The sequence below is a fragment of the Thunnus albacares genome, chromosome 13 (assembly GCF_914725855.1).
Source record: "Thunnus albacares chromosome 13, fThuAlb1.1, whole genome shotgun sequence".
Lineage (NCBI taxonomy): Eukaryota > Metazoa > Chordata > Actinopteri > Scombriformes > Scombridae > Thunnus > Thunnus albacares.
In genome coordinates, this window is record NC_058118.1 from 28,710,090 (window position 1) to 28,728,985 (window position 18,896).

Genomic DNA, 18,896 nt, shown 5'->3' on the forward strand with positions numbered 1-18,896 from the left:
CAACTTCTTCTCTAATCTCCTAATGGACAGCCGGGCCGGGTCTCCAACCATTCTCATTCTCATTCACTCCTCATAGAACTTTTACACCAAGAGTGAGCTAAAAATCCTCACCGCCTTCCTCTTACTGCCGACTTGCTGTCAGTCAGCATTCACACTATGCTCCAGGTATTGCATTCCTCATGTTGCTCGTAATTTAGAAGTCACATTCTCATTTACATTCTTCGGTTAGCTCATATGCTCCGAATTCACTGCCTCAACTCTTCACTCCGACCCAAGCTGCTACTCCCGCTTTTTAGACTTGCCTTATTTCTCGGATGACACCGTTTCCCTCTCTCTCAACCCAGCCGGTCAAAGCAGATGGCCGCCCACCTAGAGCCTGGTTCGAGGTTTCTTCCCGTTAAAGGGGAGTTTTTCCTCACCGCCATCGCTAAGTGCTTGCTCATGGGGGAATGTTGGGTCTCTATAAATTAAGAGTATGGTCTTGACCCGCTATATATGAAACACGCCAAAAGATAACTTATTCGTGATTTTGTGCCAATTAAATAAAATTGACCCGACTACTCAAATCAAACCAAAACAGATCAATCTGGTCAGCCATACTTAAATTTAATTCAAAGTCAATCTCTGCTAATCCTTCCGAGACCAACACATTACTTGCAATTCCAATTCATTTCGACAGACACTCCTTCAAGACCAGAGCCGCTACTTTCAGCCTTCACACAATTCATGGGCCATCTTTCCTCCCAAACATATTATCGCTACACCCATCGAAATCTCAGAGATCTCAGATTGGCACAACCTTATCTTAAGTAATTGGAGGTTTTTGGGGGTCCGCTGGTGCTGCAGCGGATTCCCCGTAAGCTTCCCCACAACACAGTCACCAACTGAAAGAACTATGCACACCAATTGTTTTCCTCAATAAATCATCCAAATGCATCTCATTGATGGTGTGGTCCTTGCTAGTGAATTGAAGCTATTCAGCGAAGTTTCAGGAGCAGGACCACACCTCAATTACGCCACTACCAGCATTCCTATAAATACCACCTAACCCTCTCAACTTCTTCCGCTCTCGTATTCTGCGCCCCTCCCTCCCACCCTATTTCTCTCTTCCTGTTTCTTCATGATTCTTCCTCTCCTTTGTAGGGTCCTGAGGGGGTCCGCTGTTCCCCGGGTGCTGCGGCGGATTCCCCATAAGCTTCCCCACAATGCAGTCAGAAACTGAAAGAACTATGCACATTAATTGTTTTCCTCAATAAGTCATCCAAACGCATCTCGTTGATGGTGTGGTCCTTGCTAGTGAATGATAAATATCAGTGGTTGTTTTGTGTGGTTTACAAGCTTTTTTGACCCTCATGGAGCAGTCTGACTGGCTGAAGTGTAAGATAATGTGAAGATATGACGAAATTGGCAAGGTAGTGACAAATAAGAGAAAGTACTTGTAGTAACTGACAATTTCTGATCAGTAATCTTACATTTTACAATTGTACCAGTGTAAATCGTAACTAAATCGCACAGGGCACTGCTGTAACCCATGGCACATTGGCTAATGTTGTCTCACCTCAACAAGCTCCTGGGTTTGAGCCCCTAGGACTGACTGGGGCTTTTTGTGTGGAGCTTGCATGTTCTCCACTGTTTGATGAAGGTTTTCTTCCACCTCAAAAGAAATTATTTTTATCATGTGCAGTATTACACATATTTCAGTGAGACCAGACATAGAGATCCAAAAAGACAGGACAGTAGTCATGGTCAACTGACGCTCAATACAAGACAGATTCAAAAAGACAAAAAATGTATGCAGACAAAAGGGCATCCTGATGCAAGAACATGGCAGCAAACAATAGCTCATATCCCAAGCATGTTAGTGGTAGTCTGCCAGTTCATAAGTTTGGAAAATCTGAATCACCCACAGTGGACAATACATAAACATTAGATAAAGTGCAATAAATTGTGCCAGCTCAGGCGTTATTGTTATGGTAATGCTATTCCAAAGCGAATATTTATGTAATATAAAATATGTTTTAATATAAAAACCAGTGGGAAATAATTGAATTGTCCAACAAGTTTGAAGTTGCAGTAATGATGGGCCACTGCCTTGAAAAACATTCAACAAGTTTAGTTTAATATCTGGTTTCATGATTAATTCAGGTATTCAGGAATTTAGACTTAATTGTTGGCTTTGGGATAAATTACAAAATGCACTTTCAAAATTAATTTGGACAGAACAGTACCCAATAATTAGATACATGATTTTTACAGTATGATAAAAAAAAAAGAGGACTCAATGTTCCTAATTTTGAAGTATATCATTAGTCTTTTATACTTAGAGCATTAAAACGGTTTAAGGAAAGGATTAATGTACCCTGGGTGGAAATTTTGAAAAAATATTGTGTCTCTGCAGGCTTACTGATGTATTTTTCAATGGCACATTGCATAAAGAGATGCACAGAGTACATTTGGACCAATAATTGCTTATTTGATTTTAAGAAAATGGTAGAAATACTATGCAAATTGTAGTTAAATTGGTATAATATTAATAACACCAATATTTCATAATAAATTCTTATGCGAAATAAAGCCATGTATTTTTCTCAATGACAAACTCAGATATGATAAAGCACAATGGTCTTATGACTTTCCAGTAAGTAAAATGATATAATTTACCCACTTCATCTTTTTGTTTCATTTACAATTACACACTGCCATGCAAACCTAAAGAGTTCCACTGGCATCCCATGGTTGAAATTTTGAGTTCATTCATCTCATATCTATCATAAAATGCAACAGAAATTGCGTGAATAAATAGGTATAGTGGGTATAGGTATACTAGATTTATCAAAGTATGCACTGACTGTATAGTACAATACTACTTGAACTTTGTATACTCACAATCATCAACTAATACAGTAGAAAATGATTCATAGATACTATTTATCAACTAGGTGGAAGATTATCCCAAGTCCTTGTAATCAAATATCTATTTGCATGTACTGTTTATCCACATGTTTTGTCCAGATGAGTGTCCAGATGTTCATTATTTTTGGTGTTAAGTGACCTTATATTTTCATATGTTATTGGGGAGCCAACACATTTTTTGTGTACCAAGCATTGTGCTGCAAAATCATTCATTTCTTAATCTGTCAGGATATATCAAGCGGGTAGTTCTGGGTCTGAAAAGTGAAGCCAATGTGGAAGTACCTTAAACCTTCATTCTCTCTAATGGCCATCAGGGGGCAACACTGGCTCCAAAAAGAGGTCCAATTGAATGGGAAAATGAGAAAATGACCCTAATTCTCAATTGACTTGTTTAACTCAGTAAACACTTTCTTAATGAGTTTATGGTCTCAATTGCTAGTTTCAAGTCTTCTTCAATACAATATGATGTTCATTTCGTAAATTATGGCCCCATTTAATTTAAAGTTGATGATAAAGCAGGGTATGTTTTAGGGTGTGGCTACGTTGTGATCGACAAGTCCCTACTATGGCGACAACGATGGTTAGGTAATGTAACCATGGTGTAGCCCCAGATTCACAGTATAGATGTAGCCGTAGCCATCACTATTTCAATATGTTTTTAGTTCATGAAAGTTAATAGTAACATTTTGTTCACCAAAAAATGTCTTGTTCAGCATTTGGTTGTACTAAAAGACTCTCTAAGGAGTCAGATGTTCAGTTTTTCCAGTAAGTACATTTTGTTTTAATGGTTTTAAGCTCATTTTTCGCTAGTGAAAATTAGCATTGGCATTAGCATTATCACAGTTAACCATGGACTGTAGATGCACCATGCTAGTCAAGCTAGCTACTGGTGTTAGGGTCAGGTCCAACTTCTCATCCAAATATGGTCACCTCTCATCACTTTTGGCTGCAAATATCCACGATGGCAACAGTAAAAATGCCAAACTCTAGGCTTCAAAACGTGAATCCACAAACCAATGGGTGGCGTCACGGTGGCTAACTCCATTATTTTTATACAGTCTATGGTATATATACTAAACAATTGGTGTCCTCTTTTCACAATCTTAGTTTTAGAAATGTCAGTTGCATCTGTCAAGGTTCTTAAGGACGAGACAAGAGCTGATATTTAGACAGCTGCTCCACTTCTATTCCACAGAACAGAAGAAAGAAAACTGGAGAACATTTATTCCTTACATACTGTTCATACTCTGACCCTTCACAGTATGGAGTGGATTAATTTTGACCTGGCTCAAGTATCCCTTTATAATTAGTCTTTATACCAAATTTTGAACACCAAATGCATTTTGCATCCACAGATATCTTATCAGTCATTAATAAATTGGTGATTTATTAATGTTTCAGAAAGCAATGTGACACTATTTGCTCACAAAGAAAATACATTCACCATCACACTATATTATGATCTCATGTTATCTAAAACAGGACAATCAGTCATAATTATTTCTATGAATTGTATTGAAAGTGAAGGATGCAACAACATTTTTAAATGGTAAGTTTCATTATAACCATTAAAACCATCAATCAACACTGCCTGTAATCCACATGCCTTCCTTTTCTGTCAATTGTACACAGTGAAATCTGCATTGAATGTATTAGTTATAAAACAAAAAAACAAATTGGTTTGCAAATTTCTAATTTTTAATTACTTTTACAGTCCTTTTTTTTTGTCCCCTTCTTTTGGCCCCTTTTGGAAACTGACTGTGGGACTGCAGATTGATCAGGGCAAGACTGGGACTACTGTGCTGCTGCAGCTGCTGTGTGGGGAAGGTGGTGTTGCCTGTGCATGAGAGAAGTTACAAGGACCTTTCCTCCATATTCTCTATGTTGTTCTCCTCTTCTAATACTTTCTCTTCATCTCACTATCTCCTGTCATCTCGGAATAACAGATCCACCAAATCATGCGGTTAAAATGGGTCATATTTGACCCGAACAGTATGTACATAGATTCAGTTAAAATGTATTTAAAAGTGACTATTGAGGTATATATAACTGTTAAGTCTCCATGGATTGCAAAGTGGCAGGATTGCAGTGTGTGGGTGGATGAATTAGATGTGTTTTTATTCTTTTTTTAAAACATGTTTTCCTGAATTTGTTTTTCTGTTCCTGCAATTATTTGTCAGTCAGTTGTGTTAAAATGTACTTGTGTCTTTCTGTATGAACGGTGTAAAACTACTAAGAAAAAAAAAAGTTGGTCATAAAAAGTGAACAACTCCCCAACTGGAGCTGAATATGTAAATTATGTCCACAAGCTGTCAATACAATAGAAGTCTGCCTGTTCTATGGAATAGAGTTCTTCATGGTCCCAAGATCTGAAATGGACAGAAGGAAAACCTAATTGCCACTAATTGATGGTCACACTCCTCACCCTATCTCTATCATCCTATCGCTCTTGTTATGATATCTGACACACAGATACATTCTGGTTAAAACATATTGATACACAGACCTGAAACCTACATCGATACAAGGAGACCCTGGAGTTTTGACCCCTTCTGGTAAGCCTTTTGGTAATTTACCCGTGGCTCTGATATGTCAGTAGTGTTTTGTTTCAAAATTTAGATATAATTGTTTTTGAATAAATTTAAGTCTCAAAGTTTTAAACTAACTTGTTGCTGCCAAACTGGTTTTGCTGAAGATGAAAGTCAAGTTTCATGTTTTTATTGGGCAGTTGTACAACAGTACTGCCTCTGAATAGTTTTGGAACTATGAACTGTAAGTATATACAAATCTTCCAACACTTTGAAAAGAGTTAATAAATACATATAAATGAAAACAGAGGTATTGTGTTTGATATGAGATATTTTTATTATTTAAATATATATATATATATTACAGTGAGTATAACAGATGTACAGTTGTATTCAAGTGTAATCACCAGAGCCCAGCTTAGTTGATGATGTCAGCAAAAACGCTGTTGTCTGAATTTCCGATGGAGCAGACTGCATCCTCCTGTTCTTACAAGTTTGGATTCCTTAGTTCAACTAGCAAAAACTTGCAACAAGTTTGAACCAGTAACATGGGGTGAAATCTTTGCCTGGGTAGGCAGTGACCTATCAATGTGGCATACGTCTACATTCAATTTACGCAGCAGCCTGACTTCATATTACAAATGTATAGATAAAATTAGTTAAACTATAAATCAATAAATTATGCCTGGGGCCTACTGCAAAGTCAGTCAGATGTGGAGATAATGCACAATCAAATCTAATCAATGGACACATATAGCTTACAATGTGTTAACACATTGTAGACTTATACAACACAATAAAGGCAGACAAAGAGAGAGAGAGAGAGAGTTTGGTTTCAGCGCACCATAAGTAGAAAAAAAAACGTATTCACTACTACACAGTGCACAAAAGCGCACCAATAACCACCGGGATTAAGAAAAAAGAGAGAAATCTTGCTGTCAGCACACAGTAGCCTAACATTAGACAACACACACAAAGCCAATAAAAGGGTTGAGAAAGTAAAAAATAAACCAATAAATAACCAATCAAGGGGGCACTTACTTTATTTGTAGACAAAGTCCATGCACCTATCCCTCTGGACAAAGATGTTGGTGATTTTGTTGTAAAAGTCTTCCTTGTTAGGTTTATTCTTCAGTTTCATATGTTTCTTCATAAGACAATGTTGACAATCTTTTTAAGTAAAAACTATCCATGCTGACTGCCACTCTTAAGCTGTCTATGCTAAGTGCTAGCAGCTAACTAGGGAAGGAAGCTATATTATTCTGTCCAACTGTTGAAAAAAAGTTTAAAACTGTAGATGGTGTCAATATGTTCTTTTAATAGACACTACTGGTCTTTAAAACCTAATAGCCATCGCTACATGTAACAAGTTAACTGGTTAGTTTACTCATGATGCCCCGGCAGATCGTAATAAACACACTCAAGTCTGTAACAGGCAACATCACCTGAAAAGTGTACAGTCCAGAGTGAGAAGGACTGGATGTCATGTGGCATGGAAGAGCCATAGACTGTAGGGCTGAGGCAAGGTCAGTCTGTGCCTGAACTCATGGATATATAAAGACAACTGGATACAGCGTTGGAGGTGGGGCCCTCTTCATTCCTATGAAAGTTGCTCAGGGTCACATGAAGCCAAAAAAACACTTCCTGAAATCATACTGCACACACTCTATGGGCCCAATGTGCCCATGGAGCATGCTCACAAGAGACTTCCTCCAGCAGAGACCACTAACTTCTGGTTTAGGGGATAAAACAATTCAATCATGCAACTCTTCTAGACTTTTGAAATGTGATAGGACTGAATGTATCAAATTCTGATAGTGAAATGAATCATTTCACAGGGGTTGTGACGCTCAAAAAAATGTATCAGCTGATTTACAGACATCTCTTTCACAATGTAAGTCTATTGGAAAAAGTCTTTTTGGGCCCAAAAGCATCACATGACATTGTAATTACACAATTTGGACTCTATCAATTGGCTTCAAAGCCTGGCGCTGTTACTGGGAGCTTGCCTCAACTGGATCATTCAACAGTGTGAGAACCAACTATGCATGTGCAAATCTGCAAAAATGTTGGCCTTAGTGCAGACAGAGCCACAGATAGCCTCTGCCTCAGTATTCAGTAACAGTAGACTTTAGACTTTAGGTGGCAAAAGGAGCATACTGTAGTGAAGAAATGTCGGGGAGGGTTTCTATCTCCCTGTGGACACTCATAGGGAAGAATTCCCACATGCCGAGAATTAATTACTAATGACACTCACCTGTGCCAAGAGGGTGGGGAGAATCACATTGGGATAAAAGTGTGCATTGAACAGCCGGACAGCGTGTGAGACTGCTTTGTTCCATGGCTGTGGCTGTGGTACTGGGAGGAGAACAGGGAGGGTGCTGTTCACAACTTTTAGTGTTGCCGACAGTGAAGACAATAAAGCAGGGTATCTGTTCCTGTGTTAGGAGGGGAGGCTAGACACCTCTTTTAGGTAGCAAGGGACTGGGGACTAGAAAGTGCCTTTTGCCTGTGCATCACGGGGCTGTTATCGTCGTGATTCCACACATCACCCTACGCCGTCATGCCATCTCGAGCAGATCGTCTGCCGTCATTGCCTTGGTATCGTTTTGTGAGTGCTTCCTGGTTCTACAGGAGACTTGATGTTCGCACCCCATGGGGGTGTCCTGTTGCCAGACCAGGCAAGATAAGTGTTAATGTTTAATGTTTACATATTGTCTTGTTAAGAGTTTTCTTGTTTTTGTCTATACAAGATTTATCTTAGACTTTTAATAATTTGACAACCTGTAGAGGACCCACTGGAAGGCAACACTGTGACTAAGGGGGCCCTCTGCTTCTCCTCTACTGGTAGAAAGGGTTTTGACCTGTCTACAGTTTGGAGTGGTCCTTATTGGTTAATGTGCATTTTGGTACATTACATTAGTGTGCAGAGTACTGTTTGCCGTGCGCCTTATACTGTGTGTATTGTTTCTTCCAGGTTGTGTGTAAAATTTACCGTAATTCACTTGTAGTGTTGTGTTGCAGGGTTGTAGGGCAGCTGCCTATGCTTATCGTAGTTGACCTTTTTGGGGACTTTTTACTGGGGTGTCTTTAATGAATTGACATTTCTTAATAAAGGCTATTATTTTATTCTCTTGTTTCTGACACTGGACCAGACCAGGTTAACAAAGGTGGTGGCAGCTTTACGCTGCCTAAAAATCTTTAATAATTAACGTTTATTACAATACTATACTTTTAAAACAACTATTCTGACTAGTTTTACTGGAGTATGTGTAATCCTGAGACAAATTATGAAATAATGATCAATAGATACAACTATCATGTAATCTCTAATCTAATCTCTAATTTCTCTTTAGCCTAGGTGAGGGACTGCCTTCCCCTTCCAGCCCTGACCGCACATCACTTGTTTGAACGCATGATCGAAGTTTGGTTCACTCTTTATTTATTTATTTTATTTATAGTCCCAGTGTTCCTGTGAATTCTCACTGTAATAGATGCAATCAGTGAGTTCAAAGCAGATGTTTTCCATGCTGTCAGTCATTGAAACGCCTACTGTGACATGACATCACTACTTGGGGTGTGTCCAGAAGTGCCACCTGCTTGAAAGATTCAGCCCATATGTTTATTTTTCTTTTGTTCTCCACCTAATTTGGTATTCCTATTTCCCTGCACTGCAGTCCTGTTGACCTGGAAAGGCAGATACAACATGTGGATAGCACACAGCACTGCGCCACTTTCATAACATATGAGGCTTGATTTGCATGGGTGAAAGCAGGGGCAAATTCGCACTGTGCCTTTCACTGAATTTGAGCTTGCAATCTGTGTGTAATTAGCCCCTGATTTAAGACAGCATCTCATCACACAGTCGGCACCTGAGACTGCCTTCCAGAACAAAAGGAGTGAGCTCAGTACACTCTTAGAAATAAAGGTGCTGAGTAGGACCATATTGGGTTCTTCGGCTTGTCCCCATAGGACAACCCTTTTTGGTTCCTGGTAGAACCTTTTATAAAGGTTCCACCTGGAACCCTTTCAGAAGGTTCTACCTAGAATCCAACATAAAGGGTTACACCTAGAACCGTCTGTGAAAGGTTCCACTCACAACCCCTATGAGAGGTTCCACAGAGAACCCTTCCATGGTGTAATGGTTTCACCCAGAACACTCACTAGGGGTTCTATCCAGAGCCTTTTCACCTTCTAAAGGTTTCATCTAGAACCCACCCAGGGAGTTCCACCAAGAACCCTTTTATATTTCAAGGGTTTCATCTAGAAACCACACAGTGAGGTCCATTGAGAACCCTTTCATATTTCAAGAGTTTCATCTAGAACCCACACAGGGAATTCCACCAAGAACCCTTTTATATTTCAAGGGTTTCATCTAGAACCCTCTTGTCTTCTGAGGGTTCTGTGAAGAACCATATTGTATTCTACAGATCAGGCAACAAATTATTGAATGTTGACATTGTGAAAACATCTGAACAATTTTTAATGAGAAAAAATTAATTTAAAAATCTCTATCCTCCAACTCCTATACTAAGAGCCTCCACTGGCACACAATCAGGTGGAAGTGAGGGAACCCCACAAAGTTTTCACATAAAAGTCAAGCTTCAGTCAAGCTTGCCGAAATAAGATATTAGATTTAGCTTACCTTGATTCTCTGAAGTTTATGATCTTCTGTCACTTCAATCCAGCTTCTAGTATCAATTCATACACAGGTGATCACACAATGTGTGAACAGTAATCACTACTGATATGTCACACCTGTTTTGTAGAGAAGGGCAGACCGTGTGGTGCAATCCGTAGGGAAACAAGCTCTCAGCTCCCACATACTAATCCCAACAGGGCAGCCATCTCCCAGGCCCCACGCACTAAACCCCAGGGTTCAAGACATGATCTTCCCACCAGAGAGCATTTCATGTAGCTACATTATACATATGCACTGTATTCTTAGCCACTCTTTACAAGAGCACCAGTTAAGTGTTGTACATCATGAATTAGCAATTATCAAAAAACTTCAAAGACCAAAAGATCTTCAACAGACAAATGCCCCTAAACTCAACCCTTGTCTCTATGGTCTCTCAACACCACACAGTCTACAACACCTATACACAGCGTATCTCACATTAGAGGGACTAACCAACATAGTGTCTGTTCAATACGGGTACACAATTAACTATTGTATGGCATGAAATAATAGTAAAGAAAGACTATGGCAGAACACAAGTAAAATTAATTAAGGGGATTCCAGATACATCTACATTTAAAAATACTATTTGAAACATGGGTAAACATTTGAATATTTAAGGGTGAGGATCTTCTAATACCCATGCTTTCAACAATCCTTGAAGAACTCTTTCTTCCAAAAATGGTTCTTTGGATCGAAAGGGTACTTACTGGAACCCTTAGTCTTACAAAGAACCCTTGAAGAATGCTTTCATCAAAAAAGGGATTTTCAAAAGCAAATGGTTCTGGGTAGAAACTCAGCCCTTCAAGAAGAACCCTTTTGGAACCCTTACTTCTAAGAGTGTAGGTACAGTTTTGTAGTGGGATTTCTCTGAGGTCTCCAAGCTCTGAAAATAAATGGAACTGTAGTGATGCTGCAGAGACATACTCACTAACAAAGTAACGAGATTCTAAAAGGTTTATTGAGGCTGCAGTTCAACTGCACCAGAAAAATGCTTGTCCATTCTTCAGTGAAGCCTATTCGTTCTGCTTAAAGCAATGCTATAGGAGTCATAAAACTAACTTCAAAGGCGATAAAAAGGATGACACACAACACACACTAACAAGCTTGTAGCACCTAAAACTGTGTATACAATCCACTGCAATGGTGTTGACACAGCTGATGACTACTAGGAAAGGTAAATAGTCTGATGCAAACTATAAATGTCTTATTCTGCAATTAAATGAATTTCAAGTTTCAGTTTCAATGCACAAAATGCAACTCTGTATGTATGTAATAATCACCTGGATTACTTTTGATATTGAAGAAAAAGTTAAATCTGATGATTAGATCTGAAGCTTTAAGGAGCACATTTGTTAATATAATATGTAAACAATCTCATGGGTGTTTATCCTCAAAGGTCATTGAATATCGTGCCATCACTACAAAGTTGATTCTAGCAATGTATATATCACGTCTGAGTTTTGATTATACAAAAAGGAGTTGGATGCTGCATATCAAACTGCTGCAACAGGTGCTTGTTCATGAAGGACGTAACAAGCTAGAATCTGTAGCTTGTTGGTCTGAGACATTATCTTTGCACTTACCCTGCACTGTTAATACGAGGAGCGCAGAGCAGTCTGTTGGTGTTGTTTTGTTGAACTGACATCTAACATCTCAGTATCATATATATATTATTATTCCACATGCATGTACTGGCTGTAAGAAATACATACCCTTTCTTGTGAGGGTTGTGTGAATGACATTTTGGGAAATGTAGGAAAAACTAACTGCAATACCATAGAAAAAAATCCTTGTCTCGAAGTCACTGAGCATCACAACATTAAATAAAGGTTTATGTACAACAATGTAAAAGTAGTCAGGGGAGTTGTAAGAAAATTAAAGATGCCTAAGTGCAAATATATTGTCGAGTTAATTAAGATAAGCAATTCACAGTTTATACCCTACTTTACTGGCCCTGTGAGTTGAAGTCTAAGACAAAGGTTTTGCCAGGAAATGGAAATTACCCAGCGCACCCAAAATGAAAAGTCAAGCAGAATGGGCTCCTTGTCTGCAACTGGAACAATAATGTTTATTTTATTAGCTTTTTCATGTCATTAAAACTAATTTCTCAGCGAAATAAATGTGTTGAATCCAGTATTTTCACATCACTGTGATATTCTTAAATTGGTTTTGATAGTGTGGTAATTATTGTAAACAATGAGCCAGTCACCACAAGAAACAACAGTCTCAAAGGGACGGACCAATTATTTTTTAGAACAGAAAGAATTTGATCTTTGCTGCAATTCCATCACAAATCTTTGCAGACAAGAACGCCTTGCAGTAAAGTTGGAAATTGAACTTTTTTTCAGTCAAACTTGGAAAGACAAGTTCATCCAAGGTTTGCGTAGTGCTGATACCTTGCTTAACCTGAAGCATTTAACTCCATCAAGAGACTGTAAATGTAAACATGAAACTCAGTGCAAACATGAATCGTAAGCTTCATTCCAAGTACCTGGTAATATATGTTTGGTAGCCTGCAGGTACTGACAGCTCATCAAAGGCACAAGGCCTAAACCACAGCAGTTATTGACATATGACATTTTTGAAAAAATACATCAAAGGCTGGTTAGAAAGTGAAGTCTATGAAATGAAAAGATCACAGTGCTGGCTTTATGAAAGTTCCTTCCACACTTTTTCACATGCAATTTTCAGTATTGCTGCCACTCTATTCTAAGAATGCACTAAAGAAGAGGAGCAAGGATCTAAGAACTGAGGTACACATCAATATTTTTATATTGACATTGTGTAACGTGACAGGGATTGCTTATAGAGACAAACCCACAGAAAATGTCTCTCTGCAATTCCGCTCAGCTCTACAGGGCCTATCAACATTGTTTCCAGCAGCAGCAGCAGGCTGGTTTTCAGCAAAAAAGCTCAGATAAACCCACAGTACCCTGCCTACCAGATACCAAATAGCAGACAGACAAAGTTGGCCACTAACTGGTGAAGAAAGTGGAATATGTAACATTTAAAGAGCCAGATATTTCCCTCAGGAGGTGGTGGAGACCAAACCAGAGCTATAAAGAGAGTGTAAATGGGATTTACATTCATCAGGTGGCCAGAACTAAACAAACCAAATTATATGGAGTCATGGAGTCCTAATTAATTATAATACTGCTCAATGTCTGCTGGAACAGGCAAAGAAAGCAACTACCTGAGGACCCCAGATCCCTCTAGAGACTTCAAAACCCACAGGTTCACTGTATGGCATTTGGTTTATGGGGATTCAATGAATTGTTACTTTGTTTAGGAATATGGGAATATGATCTACTAAAGCATGATAACAATTCACATTATAAGGGCTTTAAAATGGATCCAGCTTTATTACCTGATCTGACATTGCCTTGTTTTGAAGAGGGTCAGTATGCCATGTATGTCTGCACAGTGCATATCCTTCAATTAAATTGTTAATAAGAGTAAATCTGAGGCTATATAATATTCCAGCATAGGAATGCTGTACACACTGCAGAGAGTGGGCGGAACAAGGGGTTAGCTGCAGGTTAGTTGGTCCATGCTGCTGGATGCATAGGCTGTGAAAGTTTGTTTGCTAACATTACAATTATAATTTATTTATAATTACAATTCATAGGTTGATAATATGTCAGATGTTTTCTTTTCATCTTGTTTTGCTGCCTCCAAGTGGTCAAAAAACAATTAATTCAGCTTTAAGTGTACATAATGTGTAATTTCATAAAAAAATACATAAATATACACATACATATACACATGTATATACTAAATAAATAAAAATGCTGATTCATTTGACATTTACAAAAACAGCTGGTATTTACAATTCATCTTTTGCTGAGCGTGGACTGAGTATGTAATAAATAAAAAAGAAGCTAAAAGAAAAAGAAAAAAACCACCACACGGAACAACCATATTCATATATCTTATTAAAACCATCCCATGTTCAGTGTGGATGAGAACTGCTTTATTGTTACTGTAGACCTCATGATATATTACAGAGATGGCTGAAAATATGAACACAGAACCTAAAAATAGCATTGCAGAAATAAACATTTTTCATTGCTACCACATCAGTGGCCTTTTGACTACACAGCGCATGGACAACGACCTGCCTGTGCATTCTCAGGCACTTTGAAGTAATTTCCTTATATATGAGGCTACTGAATGAGAAGCATTCATAAATATAAATGCTTATTTTATCAAACTAATGCATATCAAACCAGCTATATAGTCTGCTGTGCTCATAACAAAGGGGCTGACTTGTTCATTTCATTTTATGGGCACTCAGTTCAACAGTTGAAATTAAAAATATCTCCTCAGCAGCTATACATGTGTCTCTTTACAAACCACTCCCAGCAGCAGTAAAAATCTCTTGAGAAATACTTCTGTGAAGGTTGGATTTTATGGAGGGCCTATATTCAGGTTTTCAACAGATTTCTTCAAGTGATTACATGAACCTGGCAACAAAGAAAACTACTGAAAAAGTTTTCTGTGCGGCTTAAACAGCTAGGGCCAGATGAGTCATTATTACACCATTTAGCAAGCAGCCAACACTTGAAAACCCTGAGGAGCTGAAAAAAGCAAAGCTGTCTTCATCTGTAGACGGAAGCATACCACAGGAGTTAAACATGCAATTAATGAAAAGTACACATCAACCTTAATTACATAATATGACAATGATATCAGTGTGAGATGTGGAGCCAGGGTGTTTCAGCAAATGGCCAGCTTAAGTGCCTTCTCTATTGTAGGTGGAAGGCTGTTGAGAATTTATGTTTTCATCACTTTAGGGACAGTTTTATTTTTCCGGTTTAATCCTCACACTGTTCAGGTTATTTAAAAAACATTGTTCGTGTTTTAGGTTGCATAACTTTTGTTGTGATGTACGTCAGTCAGTCGGCGGATCACAAGATCAGTCCGTCTGTCCATTCAATACTTTGGCCCTGAGTAACATACTGTATCTCAATTAAAATAACAAGATTGCCACAAGGTTTGCCATATTCCTTTTTATGCCCATGGCCTTTAGTCTAGTGCTAAAATGTCCAATTGAACACAAAACCAACTGACTTCTATGGAATTCTCTGTGGATGAAACCTGTCGATTTTGTTGAACCCATATTCAAGGCCTTACATGCATATGAACATTTATGACCTTGGTGACTCCTAGTGGTAGTATCAAAAAAGACATTGTGGCAGACAGCAAAGTACGGCAGTACATCTTTTCTTAGCCCAATCATGCTCCCAAGGGGAAAAAACTTGGTTTTATCATTGTTATAAAAATTATGATTACACTGTGCATGAGTGTTATTATTTTTTTATTAGATCATGATGAGTTGTTCCTGTCCTGTACTGCATCTCTGCAGCATCAGCAGACTCAGCATTATATTTGTAAAGAGGAAGATGTAGAAATTAAAAATCGTCACAGACAGGATGAGACATGTAATCTGAGGGTCAGTTGGGCAAGATGGCTCCTGAACAGCAGAACTGAATACAGACATGTTATCTATAAGTCTGTATTTTGATAGATTAAGAGAAGAACTGTAACGCCCACTTAAGGTGTATAAAACCTTGTTGTAAGCGCTCCACTGGGAGCCTTTTTCTTTGTAACCTCATCCTGTGTGAAACACTCCTTCTTGTACAAGAAAATAAATTCTGCTAAATTTTGGTACTTGGGCTCCAGTCTCTATTGTTTAATGGTCATTACAAAGAAATGAGCGGCGGGGCAGCACATCAGAGTGTGTGGTAAGGTCAGACTCTGAACAAACAATGAGAAAAATAGCGGAAAGATTTGAAGAGAAACTAATATAGACCTTGTTATTGCTGCTTCTCCCATGATCATATCATATTCTTAACAACACAGTAACCTCCTCAAATGTCTCCATTTTTAATAATTTTTAGGCTTAGATTGCAAAAGCAGAAGTTCTCAAGAAAGATATTCGGCCAATGTCAGTCAGAAATGATTTGATCATCCCTGATCTGTTGATATACTCCTCTAGCTAAATACAAGTACATGGTCAAGTATCTCAATAATGCTGCTCATGTCTCAGCCACTTGTCTAAATGTGTGTGTTTGTAAAAAGTAATACAAATACACAATACAAACAAATACAAAACAAAAGATACTTGAGCCCAGCCAGTATAAGTGATATTCAAGTGCTTCTGTGTTTTATGTTTTAGTCTCATCATTACCTTATACTAAAAATAAATAAAAGTGAATAGGCCTTGTGATTTCCGTCTCGATAGGCAATTACAGGTAAGACAGGATGGACATGATTTGCTCTCAGCCATACAGCACAGTGATTTTTCCATGCAGCATTCAAGTCTCTTTTCAGTCTTTTCAAATTATCTGTGCTGCATTGTGTTTTAGCAGAGACGACAGCACAGCTCCATTTGCTACTTCAGAGGGAACTACATCAGTCTACTGTTGATGCCTCCGCAAGGATTAGAACTGAGGGAACAATTTACCCAAAAGGACTCATGCTGTTTTCCCACAAGGAAGATAATAGATGCATGCAAAACGTCAGGAATATTTCATTCCTCTGCAGACAGCTGTGCTGCTTCCAAACAGCCAGGCAGCCAGTTAGTGTGCTTGTAGCCTGGGACAGGTGGTGTATCCCTTAAAGTTTGACTGCCTCATAACTGAAATGAAGCACTGAGTGTAATGTTTGTTTTTATTTTCTGGAGAAAGGCAGAGTCCTCTGTCACACGGCTCTGGCTTCAGTCTCCCAAAGGAATTCAACTCAAAAAAGCCCATACACAGAAAGGAAGCAATACTCAGGTGTTTCCAGTTTTACTTTTCACCTCAGCATGGCAAGTAAATGCATCCAGTCTCTTTAAGTATTTGGAAAGAGAAAGGAAATATTGGACAGGGAAAACACAAAATTAATTAATAACATTCAAATCCCAAGAAAAGGTTTTGCCAGTTGAGTGTTCTTGAGCACCAGTGTCAGCATACTGTACCTTCCATTGTGAAGGTGCCATGTTTAATACAGTTGTGCTCATAAGTTTACACACCCTAGCAGAATCTGTAAGATGTGTATCATTCATAGTGTCTATAGTTGTGACCATAAAACTCAATTTTGGTCTCATCACTCCAAATAACTTTGTTCCAGAAGTTTTGAGGCTTGTCTAGGTGCTGTTTGGCATATCGTAAGCAGGCTGTTATATGGCACAGTAACAGCTTTTTTCTGGCAACTTGACCACGCATCCCATTTTTGTTCAAGTACCTCCTTATTATGCATGTTTGCATGTATGCAACCACATGCAACCTTCAGCTGAAGTTACATGTGGGGTTTTTCTTTGCAATCTGAACAATTTTTCTGGCAATTGTGGCTGAAATCTTTGTTTGTCTATCTGACCGTGGCTTTGTATCAAGGGAACCCTTCATTTTCCACTTCTTCATTAGAGCTTGAACACCACTGATTGGCATTTTCAAATCTTTGGATATCTTTTTATATCCTTTTCATGATTTATAAAGTTCAACTCCCTTTTCTTGCAGGTTCTTGACAGTTCTTTTGCTTTCCTCATGGCTCAGTATCCAGTAAAGTCAGAGCAGCCCTGAATGAAATGTGCAGGGTCTCTCAAGAGCTGAGAAACTCATTGACTATTTATACACAGACACTAATTACAATCAAACAAGTCACAGGTGTGGAAACTTACCTTTCATAGCCGTTTAAACATGTGTATATCAACTTGTGTGTTTATTATCAGGTCAAACATTCAAGGATATGTAAACTTTTGATCGGGGCCATTTTGGTGATTTCAGTTATCATTATGATTTAAAAAGGGCAAATACAATTATGTGAGAATAAATGGCTTCACCTGACTACTATTCCTAAATAAAACAAAAGTTTTCAGCATGATCAGTCATATTTTCCAAAAAATGGCCAATATTTCACAAATTCTACCAGGGTATATAAACTTATGAGCACAACTGTACTTAGACCTCATTATATGATCCTTACATTCATTTTATTAATATAGTATATGAGTCCTACATTAATCATCACTGATATCTACACAAGTTCTCCAAATTAAACACCACTATTGACCGGAAGACATTTAAAAAATAAAAGTGTTTTCTGATCTTACACTGCTATCATTATGGTTCAGTTAGGTTTAGGCACAGAAACAACTTTGTTAGGGTTAGGGAAACATCATGGTGTGGTTTTAAATGATCACTTCATTAAGGTTGGGACCTTTGTTGTCACAGTTACAATAATAACGACTTGGTTATGGCTAGGTTAACAACCACGATCATGATTAAAAGAAAGCACCGGTGACGAGACAAAGAAATAAATGCCTCAGCCACTGAAATTATGCAAACATGCATGACCCTGGAACTGAGTTTCACAAAATGTCTGTGTCACCAACAAGCAACCATGGAGATTTATAGCACCCCAAATGTCATTCATTCATCACATATGTACCTGTAAGCCATCAGCAGCAGCGATCTCTCAATCATCAAATTTCAACAATTGAACTTATTGAAATAACACAAATTCATTTAGTTCATAGCACTCATATCAGCACATATGCATAATATGTTTCAGTGTTTCATCCCTACACTCTTTGACAAATGCTGCACCAAAGTGCAGTGTGGAGCAAGAGGTAACCGATGTCATTATGCATGAAGTCCTGAGTCACCAAGAGAAAATATACCTCACTGCAAATGAGCCGCTGAGGCCAGATTATGGTGAATTAGCTAGGGAGGAGGCAACAAATTTGGTTAGTTGTTGGTATGGCTCCACTCTTAACAGCAGCCCGA

At 38.4% G+C, this 18,896-nt stretch overlaps 1 long non-coding RNA gene across 1 annotated transcript; it reads right to left on the reverse strand.

Annotated features, from left to right (window-relative positions):
• Window positions 1-1,510: 1,510 nt before the first annotated feature.
• On the reverse strand, window positions 1,511-7,989 carry LOC122996222. The gene is made up of 3 exons (XR_006406962.1): window positions 7,813-7,989; window positions 3,238-3,240; window positions 1,511-1,522 (listed from the first exon to the last, which is right to left on the reverse strand). It is a non-coding gene; the product is annotated as an uncharacterized LOC122996222 (long non-coding RNA).
• Window positions 7,990-18,896: the final 10,907 nt, after the last annotated feature.